Source organism: Pleurodeles waltl, chromosome 7 (genome assembly GCF_031143425.1).
Source record: "Pleurodeles waltl isolate 20211129_DDA chromosome 7, aPleWal1.hap1.20221129, whole genome shotgun sequence".
NCBI classification, from domain to species: Eukaryota; Metazoa; Chordata; class Amphibia; order Caudata; family Salamandridae; genus Pleurodeles; species Pleurodeles waltl.
In genome coordinates this window covers 6,997,647-7,007,693 of record NC_090446.1, presented here as the reverse complement: position 1 = coordinate 7,007,693, position 10,047 = coordinate 6,997,647, and the positions used below count along the sequence as shown (strand labels likewise).

Genomic DNA, 10,047 nt, shown 5'->3' with positions numbered 1-10,047 from the left:
AAAAAAAATTACGCTACAGCAGACTTAAGGGGCACAAAGGGCTTGTAAATATGCATCTTAGACTCTCATTGCTAAATCTTTACATTGTGCAAGTAGAAGCTTACTAAGGTTGGGGACTCTCTCTCACATCTACCTATGGTACCTTCCTGGTAAATGGGACTCTAAAAGTATTAATGGTCTCTATAGTGACATCAACAGTTGATATGTACCCATACGTGCCCAACAGTGATACTTAGAGATTCTATAACTCGTCAGGATCTGGACATGGCCCCACTAGAGTCTTATCGGGGGTCATAGGTTGGGTCAACTCTGAAGCGAGGCAACTGGACAGTCCGAGGCTGTAACACTGGGACCAAAGCCCAAGCCAAAGGGCAGGAGCTCCACATCTCTCACTATGGGCGTCTCCACTGCTGCTGCTGATGTGCTTGATAGAGGCCTGGCCCCCCCATTGCACCCCGGACTTACCGCCTGCTGCAACCTCACTTGGCATAGTACTGGCCAATGTTCCTACTTTGCAGACCCCTTCCTGTTTGCGAATGGTTTACCACCAACTTGAAGTTGGTGTTAACTGCAATTGTTTTGCGACCGCATTCACTTTCGCAAAACAATCATACCTTTCACTGGGACTCACATTTAGGAAAGGATGCCCTTGGCATGCCCCTTACTAATTGCGACTCGCAAACCTATTTTGCGATTCAGTAAATAGATTACCAATTCTCAAAATACCATTTGTACATACCAAAATGCTTTTTTCTGTGTGCAAATGGCCCAATTCTGCGAATCCGGATGTTTCCGCACAGGAAAAACATTGTACCTCTGGCCCCATCTTCTTCCATGTGGACCCTAAGGGCAAATCCAGCGTTGACTCTGGAGAGGCATCCAAGAAACCGACATTCTGGAAGGCTGGATAAATGCCGGCATCTGAACAGAAGAGGAAGCAATTCATAACTGCTGCGTGTGTGCCGGTAGTATTTCTGTAATGCAAACCTAGCCAAAAGGCAGTGGAGCGCTGGGCAGGTACATGCCTCCTTATCATCATGTGCCACATGCTCGATGCCCTGAAGCCGATCCAAAAATGTCTTCCGTTCTCCGAAGGTACTGTTGCTGGGGTAAAGGTGCTGGAGGTAAACACTCAGCCGGAGCTTGAGCTGTTGTGATGCAATATCTGGACATTGGACAGGCTCAGGCTGAAGATCGTGGAACCAGTACTGCTGGAGCGGGGATACATGTCAATGGAGGACTGAGTCTTGGGGCCAAAGATAAAGGAGTGGAGTCATGGTCCGATACTGAATTTGGAGTGAGATGACATCATCCAGGGTCAGTCAGAGAAAGGACAGGACCCACAGGGGGAATCTCAAATGGGGCCCTGACATCAGATGGGATTAAGTGTGCACCAGAGGGGTCCAGAACCACTTTGAAAATCAACAGCATGACCTCTGTCAAAGCCTCAATTTGATGAAGTTGACGATGGATGGCCAGTGGAACTTGTATCTAATTAATTACAGATGTAGCAATGGGTAGGACATTGAGGATGGCATTGGTGGAGTGAGAAATTCCACTCAGGGGCACCTGAGTGCCAATGAACTTGCCTATTTTTCTTCCACATGTAGACTTGCCTGTTGAAGTCAAGCTTGATTGTCATTGGCCCACTTTACTGCATTGCACAACACAGAGCTTTGCATTGCTTTCCCTGATGGCCTTATGGTGTAAAGGGAACATTTGTCAAAATTATCACTTGTAGTAATCATTAATCACAAGGCACCAAAGGCTAAATCTGCTACAGAGACATATAGGCCCTCATTATGACCCTGGCGGTCTACTCACCACCAGGGCCACGGTGGCGGTATCACTGCCACAGTGGTGGTATTACCGCCAACAGGCTGGTGGTGAAGACAGCCATATTATGAGTGTGGCCGGTTGGCTTCTGCCAACCCACCACATCCCCGCTCAGACCGGCAGGGTGGTTGGACCCGCTAGGCCGGAGATGAGCATCTCCAACCCGGGGGTCCACAGAAGACCGCCAGCGGTATTATGAGCCACCTTTCCACCAGGGTTTCCGTGGTGGTAGCAGCGCCACGAAAACCCTGGCGTAAAGGCTACCAGTGACAGGGAATTTCTTCCCAGTCACTGGCAGACAACGCCCCCCCCCCCCCCCAGCAAGCACAATACAACCCCACCCCCCTCCAGGTACAGCGCCCCCATCTCCCAGCCCACTCCAGGTACTGCCCCCCACATACATGCACACGTACACAGACACGCACCCTGCATAAACGCATTCACCAACACTGACATACATGCATTCACTACATCACTCATACTCGCATAACACTCAGACTCTCATTTACGACAACAATCATACTCGCAGTTATTTCAACATTCATACACGCATACACACATATTCACACACGCATACACACATACATGCACACACGTAGACAACACCCACTCACACATGCACACACAACACCTGCCATCCTCCCAGCCCCTCCCCTGTCGGACGACTGACTTACCTTGTTTGGCGAGGAGGTCGTCCGGCAGGGAACAGCACTTCAACCTCCGGCAGCGCCCCGCCATCAGGACACCACCACGCCGTATTACTGCTTATAATACAGCGGGCAGAGTCCTTCTGGTGGGGCCGGTGGTGGAAGCGCCTGTGCGCCTCCGCCCGCCAGCACGACTACTACTGGATTTCCACCCAAAATATGGTGGGCAGAATACTGCTTATAATACAGCGGGCAGAGTCCTTCTGGTGGGGCCGGTGGTGGAAGCGCCTGTGCGCCTCCACCCGCCAGCACGACTACTACTGGATTTCCACCCAAAATATGGTGGGCAGAAGACCTCCAGCACTGGCGGTCTTCTGGCGCCTTGGCTTTGGCGGTCTTGTAAAAAGACCACCAAATCATAATGAGGGCCATAGTGATATGTTTTCTGGAACATTCAATCAGTCAATCAATCAATATTTGTAAAGCACTGCTACTCACCCATGAGGGTCTCAAGGCGCTGGGGGGAAGGGAGAGGGCCTCATCCGAAGAGCCACCAGGGTTCCTGGTGCTGGGCGCAGTCCAGGCACGGGCGGGCACATATGGGCTTGCCTTTGACCCACCTTCAGCACGCCAGTGGCGCATCTGCGCTGCGGCCCGCATTAGGAAGGGGAGAGGGCGGGGGAGCGGTCAGCTGGGAGGGTGGGAAAGGTGCTTCGCTGGAGGAATGGGGAGAAAGGAAAAAGGGATAGAGAAAAACGAGGGAAAATAGAAGGAAAAGGCAGGAAAGGCAAGAGTGAAAGAGCGACAGAGAGAAAGAAAAAGAAAAGAAAATACTTACTTGTGATGGCCACTAGAACAATGCAGGGAAGCAGCTCGGATCTGTTTAATTTAGACCATCAAATATCTAGGACTTAGTCAAAGTCTCTATATGAGACATAACTCGGACTGCCACCATCGCACGGCCCACTGAGCATTTACATAAGTAAACTATGTGTTAGGTAGCAATCAAGATTGTGAGACTTCACAGAGAATAAAAGTGACCCGACCTTCTTTCACCCTAGATGGACACACGCAGGAATCCACACCAGAATAACTGTTTATATACTTTTATGAAAGGTTTAAAAACTTTCCTAGTGCACACAATATGTATAGTGGTAACTATAATATCAAACAAGTTAGCAGCCAATATGTGTACAAACAAACAGAAAAAAAGGAAAAGAATGCAGCATGATTATTCAAATACAGTATATACTTTAGAATGTGATACGTTAGTTTTCCAAGCTCTCCTTAATCTGCCTAGGCTAAACTTAGTACTAGAAGGAATCCTGTGGAGTCATATCAGATATCCTACCGTATACCCTGGGAAAACAGAAATAGTTCTGTTCTAGGCTGCAGAGAGAGTCACAGGCCACAACCTTTAATAAACAACACAAATACGAAATGTGCAGATGCTGTAACCTTCGAAAGGGAAGATGTTGATATCACAGTCTTGGCTGAGCCCCAGCAGCACCTCCTCCAGCCTGGCCCAAGCCCTCTGACAGCATCATACATGTCACATGTCAGGAGGTTTCATTTGTGCAGAAATTATTTAAAATTATATCATAAAAAAATTAGTGTGTGGCTCCTCTGTTTCTTACGTAATTCATTTGAGCTTGCTAAAAAACAATAAACTAGTCAGATAAGCAATTAAGATAGCTTCTTGTCACAAATACCTGCTGATTATGGAAAATAAATAACAGGGAAGCCCATCTACCAGTTTTAGTTAAAAAAATAGTATAACATTCTCCCGCGAGCACTTTTATCGCAGTATCTCATGGTGAACATTTCAAAGGCGTTCAGCATCGAGCACTTTCATTTAAAGTTATACAGTGTGAAATAATGAAGGTAAAGCAATATAACTAGGGTGACCCCTGCACATGAAATATGTAGACAATTACCACAGCTGAACAGCTTGAGATCTGTAAAACCTGGGGGTGATATGCTTACACAGTGCCCTTGTTTTAATTTAAAAAAAACTTCTTTCAAAAAATGAACCCTGGCGGAAGGAGCTCCCAGCCTTATCTCAAGATGAGGAAAAAGTAACGCGTACATCATTCAACTGAGCCTTTCTGCACTATATGTCCACATAGAGGTGCAAGGCAGTTGTGATGGGATCTGAAGGTACCATTTAGAGCCCGGCAGGAGCGACAGATTCCAGGTCCAGACAGGACCTGGGAAGATTCGCAAAGTGAGGAAGCCATAAGTGAGGAGACTGCGGTTAGAAGTATCCATCAGAGGTCCAATTGCTTTCAAACTTCAATTTCCCAATACAAAGTTTCTAAATGTTTAGACTTCATATTTGGTATGACTTTGGTTTCCTTTCCACAACCTGTCTCTCAAGGGATACCCACTGCATCTTTTCAGGCATAAAGCTTTTTGTGGTATGGCCGATGTTCGTGCAAATGAGTTATTGTCTCCGACCTGTGTTACAGTTTTGAAACTTGATTCTTAAAGATGCTGTTTTGTATTATAAAGAATAAGAGACTAACTCAACATTCAGTTTTCCATCCTATACTTTGTAATTTTTAGATGCATGCCTTTGCTTTCTTTTTCATATGTTGTCTCTCATGGGAAGTCAGACATCTTTTCTGAGTAAACCCTTTCCCACATTCCTTACACTTGTAACGCTTATCTGCAGAATGTATGCCCTCATGTTTTCTAAGATCTCCCTGATGACTAAAGCTTTTTTCACATACACCACAACTATAAGGTTTTTCACCAGTGTGCGTCCTCTCATGCACAGTAAGTATGAATTTATTGCTAAAGCTTTTGTCACATTCAGTGCAGTGGAAAGGTTTCTCTCCTGTAGGTATTCTTTCATGACTAGTAAGATGGTGCTTACGACTGAAACATTTGCCACATTCGGTGGATTGATAAGGCTTGTGTCCATTATGACAACGCTTATGGACTTTAAGATTTCCTACGCTACTAAAGCTTTTCCCACATTCCGAGCACTGATAAGGTTTTTCACCAGTATGTGTTCGTTCGTGTCGGATTAGAGAAACTTTATCACGGAATCTTTTCCCACATTCAATGCACTGACATGGTTTCTCGCCTGCATGTGTTTTTTCATGTTGTCTAAGGTGGCCTTTTTCAAAGTAGCTTTTCCCGCATTCTGTACAGTGATGTAGTTTTTCTCTTGCTGCATGCATTGCTCTTTTGTGAGTAAGTAGATTCCCATGTTGACCGTAACGTTTCCCACATTCAGTGCACTGATACCGTTTTTCACCTGTATGAATTTTCTCATGATTTTTTAGTTCATGACAAGAACGAAAATATTTGCTACATTCTGAGCACTGATAAGGTTTCTCCCCAGAATGAGTTCTGACATGAACAATAAGCATTCCTCTCTGAGTAAAGGTTTTCTTACATTCTGAGCACTGATAAGGTTTCTCCCCCATATGCGTCCTCTCATGGACAGTAAGCATTCCTCTCTGAGTAAAGGTTTTCTTACATACAGAACACTGATAAGGTTTCTCACCCGTATGCACTCTTAAATGGACAGCGAGTTTCATCTTACAACTAAATCCCTTCCCACATTCAGTGCAAACATGTACCTTCTCACCCACATGCGTTCTTTTATGGACCGTGTTGTTTGTCCTATATAAGTATTTTTTCACCTGTGTGGTTTCTTAAATGTTTCTTCAAGTCACCTCTACCACAAAAGCTTTTATCACACTCAGTGCAATTAAAGGGTTTCTCGCCTGTATGGATTCTTTCATGGATGGTGTGAGAACTCTTTGTCCTGAACCTTTTCCCACATTCAATGCACTGATGAGGTTTTTCCCCTGTATGTGTTTTCTCATGTGCAGTCAGACCGCCTCTAAGCACTGAAACTAATGCTGCATTCAGAGCACTGGTAGGGTTTCTCTCCAGAGTGTGTTCTCTCGTGGACAGAAAGCTGTCCTTTCTGGCAGAAGCTTTTCCCACATTCAGAGCACTGGTACGGCTTGTAACCTGTATGTGTTCTCTCATGGTAGGAAAGGTGAGATTTGCAAATAAATGTTTTCCCACATTCAGAGCACTTGAAGGGCTTGATACCTATATGTGTTCTCTCATGGACAATAAGTTGGTGTTTTAACCCGAATGTTTTGTCACATTCAGAGCACTGGAAGGGCTTGCCACCTGTATGTATGCTCTCATGGACAATATGTTGGTGCTTTAACCTGAACCTTTTGCTACACTCAGAGCACTGATACACTTTCTCACTTGGGGGCATTTTCTTGTGCATAGTAAGAGCCATAACCTGTGGGTAGTAAGCTGTGTTGCCTATAGATGGTGAGCTGTATCAGCAAAGGAGTAAGGTCTGGTACTCTAGGAAGGTACACAATCTCTTTTCGCTGTGGGTACTAGGCTCTGAATGCTGAGGCTCTGTCAGGTGTGGATGATAAGCACTGTCGCACTTGGACAGTAAGTTCTAACAGCTGTGTAAAGTAATCTCACTTGGATTTGGATAGTGAGTTCCGCCAGCTGCGGATAGTAAGCTCCGTTGGCTCTCGCTAGTCAACTCCACTGACTAAGCCTAGTAAGGTCTCCTGCATGAAGTGCACTGGCATAATGTCTCACTCAAATGCTTCTTTCACAATAAGAACCACCTTCTAGTTGAGCTGTTTTACACATTAACACCCTAACAGTGTTTTTTCAGTAGAAATTCAGTCATGTAGTGGAGGGAAAAATACATAGCTCCAAAGAGTCCGGTATTCAGTAGGTTTCTCTCGTCTCTGAGATGCGCCTCCTGATGTGACCACGCATTTGATGGATGACTCAAACCATTTTCATGTTCTGTAATTTCACTTCTCTGAGTCCCTGATTATTTGCCGACTGCTTGTGCCTTCTAAAATGGTTTCTGGTGCATTTTCACATATTTAGTATTATGTTTTTAGCAGTGTGATTCCTTAAGGTGATTTAACACAGGCGTCACTATCAGTTCATGAGCGAGCTTTCATACCTGTTGGATTAAAGTAGTTTCTCCATTAGTTTCTGCATGTGCATTAAAACACAAAAAGCATTACTGATCTCATCTTGTGCACTACAAAGAGACTGTGGGCAGATGCTGGGAGTTAGAGTTCAGGTCACTTCCCTCCTAGGAACACAGAGGGGCAAGAGGGATCTGAAGGTCTGTGTAGGTTACGAATGTGAAACAATGAACAGTTAGGGGCATATTTATACTCTGTTTGCGCCGAATGTGCGGCAAAAATTTTGACGCACAATCGGCGCAGACCCTGCCCCATATTTATACTTTGACGTCCGACCCCGCGGGCGTCAAAATTCCACCATGTGCGTCATTTTTTGGAAGGGGGAACCAGCCTTGCGTTAATTATATGCAAGGTAGGCGTTCCCTTCCAAAAAATGACTTTAAGGCCTGTGCCCCATATTTATACTCTGACGTCATTTTGACGCACAGGAGGGGGTGGGCCTTAAAAAACGGCGCACAGCCTGATGGGCGCCGTTTGTTAATGCCTGGGTCAGGGCAGGCGTTAAGGGACCTGTGGGCTCGGAAGGAGCCCAGAGGTGCCCTCCCCTACCCCCAGGGACACCCCCTGCCACCCTTGCCCACCCCAGGAGGACACCCAAGGATGGAGGGACCCATCCCAGGGAAGTACAGGTAAGTTCGGGTAAGTATTTTTTTCCGTTTTTTTTGTGGCATAGGGAGGCCTGATTTGGGCCCCCCTACATGCCACTATGCCCAATGACCATGCCCAGGGGACATAAGTCCCCTGGGCATGGCCATTGGGCAAGGGGGCATGACTCCTGTCTTTGCTAAGACAGGAGTCATGTCAATGGAGGTTGGGCGTCAAAGAAAATGGCGCAAATCCGGTTTGAGGCCTGAATTTTGCCTCAGACCTGACTTGCCCCATTTTTTGACGCACAACCCCCATTTTCCCATACGCCGGCGCTGCCTGGTGTGAGTAATTGTTTTTTGACGCACACCAGTCCACAGCGCCGGCTAACGTCATTCCATAAATAAGGCGCCAGCATGGCGCATTGGAATGGCGTTAGACAGCGGTAAAATTTTTGACGCACAACTGCGTTGGCGCAGTTGTGCGTCAAAAAGTATAAATATGGGCCTTAATGTGTGCCACAACTGCGCTACTGGGAGCTCTCAGGGCCTTTGGCAAATTAAAATCAGATTGTTGAACTACTGATATCATGACAACAGCTGCCTGAACGTTTGGACAGCACGGGCAGCAATATAGAAGGATTTGTTAAAGAAATGCCTATTGTTTTTCTATGGTGTGGGATTACAGAACACCATCACAAATGAAAAATATAAAGATGCAAGCACATTAATGGGAATTTTACTGCCACGCTGCTGAAAAAGTCAATATAAATACGAGGAAATGACAGTTCAAACCCGAACAAACTGAAAGTATCTGGACGGATGTTGTTGTGGGTGGACGCTGAGATGCATTATTGGCTCAGCTAATAAATATTAGTATAGGTATTTTCTTTTGGTATTGACGTCTTTCATTAGATTCCTATAGCTTTCAAATATGTAATATGTTACTGAAATGTTTTGTGTACTTCTGTATCCCAAACATTACGAATAGTCACTGCTGGTTGTTATGCATTACAATGATATGCAGTTCTGTAATTTGTAACCAGTATTAAGTACAAAACCCTTCTTTTCTGTAAGGCCACAGCTGAGGCGCTATTTTTAGACAGGTCAGGATTTTCTACCTTGCACATGGAGGCCACGAGTTTCTTACTGGAGACTGTATGTTTTTATTGTACACACATTTTTGCTTGGACACTTCCCACGATCTACATACACTGATTATTTCACACTTCGTAAGAGACTGATTTTCCAAACTTCACCACCTTGCTCCTAAATAAATACCTTAAACATGTCATGCTCACCCCCTAGGAACGTGGCAGTAGTCTCTCTGCTACACACTCAGGATGTCACACGATGAAGCCATCTTCAACGACACTTTATAGACTCCTGTTCCCGCAAACAGCAGGAGACGGGCTGCACCAGGACATTTCAGGAAGGGCGACCTCTGATGTTAATCAGACATGGTTCTGGTCTCGTTGACCACCATACATGCAGCACTCTGGCCAGTACGCCTCTGCCCCCACTACATGTGGCTTACACACACAGCAATGCATACATTCATGGCCCACGCATCATGCTCACAGTTAACTCACCTGTTTGTCAGGAGGACCGTAGAGTAACATGTACTGGGGTAGGACCCCATCCACTAGTTTCTCTAACTCCTCCGCAGTGAAGGCGGGGGCCCTTTTCCCAGACACATGAGCCATTGTTGCTTCCAGACTCAGGTCACAGCAGCACTTGCAGTGTAGGTCCTCTCCTGTTGAAGGTCAGGTAGCAAGTGAGTGAACAGACAGAAAATGGCGGTCACGTCAGCGGCGGTGCGTACCGTCACCGCCAGCGTACATCACCATTGGCTCCTGGAACTCATAGGGCCCAATGATAACCAATGCGAAGTTGCGCAGCGGTCGTCGACCACCGACCGCAACGGCGCACAACGCCAGCAGAATGACCTCATTTCCACTTGTC

General features: G+C 46.1%; 1 pseudogene; it reads right to left on the bottom strand.

Moving 5' to 3' along the window:
- Nucleotides 1-5,047: 5,047 nt before the first annotated feature.
- LOC138246707 (zinc finger protein 84-like) lies at nucleotides 5,048-6,741 on the bottom strand (annotated as a pseudogene).
- Nucleotides 6,742-10,047: the final 3,306 nt, after the last annotated feature.